At 41.1% G+C, this 818-nt stretch overlaps 1 pseudogene; it reads left to right on the top strand.

The window, feature by feature from the left end:
* Positions 1-611, top strand: part of LOC138043126 (uncharacterized) — a 2,597-nt pseudogene extending 1,986 nt beyond the window's left edge.
* Positions 612-818: the final 207 nt, after the last annotated feature.

Below are 818 nucleotides of genomic sequence, written 5' to 3' on the forward strand. Positions count from 1 at the left end.
AGGCCGAGCAGGATATACACGCTGATGTTTTGAGGACAAAAGGAACAGAGACCGGGAAACGAGCCCCTTTCACCAATCTCCCGCAACATCTTTGGTCTTTTGCGGCCTACTTCGAGAAAAATGTCTTTTTGCCAAAAAAAGTACTTGACTTTGTAATCTATCAGTACCCTGTACAAGCACCAAGTAATTATACGGATCGGTAGTTTCAAATGAAACACGTTCTAATTCTAAGGTAGCGAGGCCTTTGTAACACAAGCTGTGAAAGAGCGGTAGACGTTGTATTTTCTATATCGAGGACGGAGATTACGGACACGCAACTAGCTAAAGGCAACTGGTGAAGGCGGACTGTTACAAAAAGGCTTCTTGTGACTTTTTTCAAGAAAAAATTTCCAATTAAGTACTAAATCACTTGACCAAACAAAACAGTCATTTTAAATTATGTAAAAGGACGGTGCACCCTGTATGAGTAAACTGGTATTTTTTCTCTCTAAAATACATCGTGTTAATAGTCAGGGCAAAAACACAAAGCAAGAAAGGCAAGTGTGACTATGTCGTTTGTCTTTTGTGACGTGCGAAATACAGTTAGATAAAGCTATTAAACTTGAAACAGAGCTTAAGGACGTTCGCGCCAATTGTTTCTGCGCATCCTTACTGCGCACGCAAATGCACACGCCACGTCATACACGAGCGCGCGCGCTAAGTAATAAAATGAGAACTGATAGGGTAAAAGTCCATTGCTATAGCTTTCCCTGGATTTAACGGTCTTGGACGTTCGGTGACCCCTATTTTTCTTTCCAGAAACGGATTTTATTTACAAT

Source organism: Montipora capricornis, chromosome 3 (genome assembly GCF_036669925.1).
Source record: "Montipora capricornis isolate CH-2021 chromosome 3, ASM3666992v2, whole genome shotgun sequence".
Classification (NCBI taxonomy): Eukaryota; Metazoa; Cnidaria; class Anthozoa; order Scleractinia; family Acroporidae; genus Montipora; species Montipora capricornis.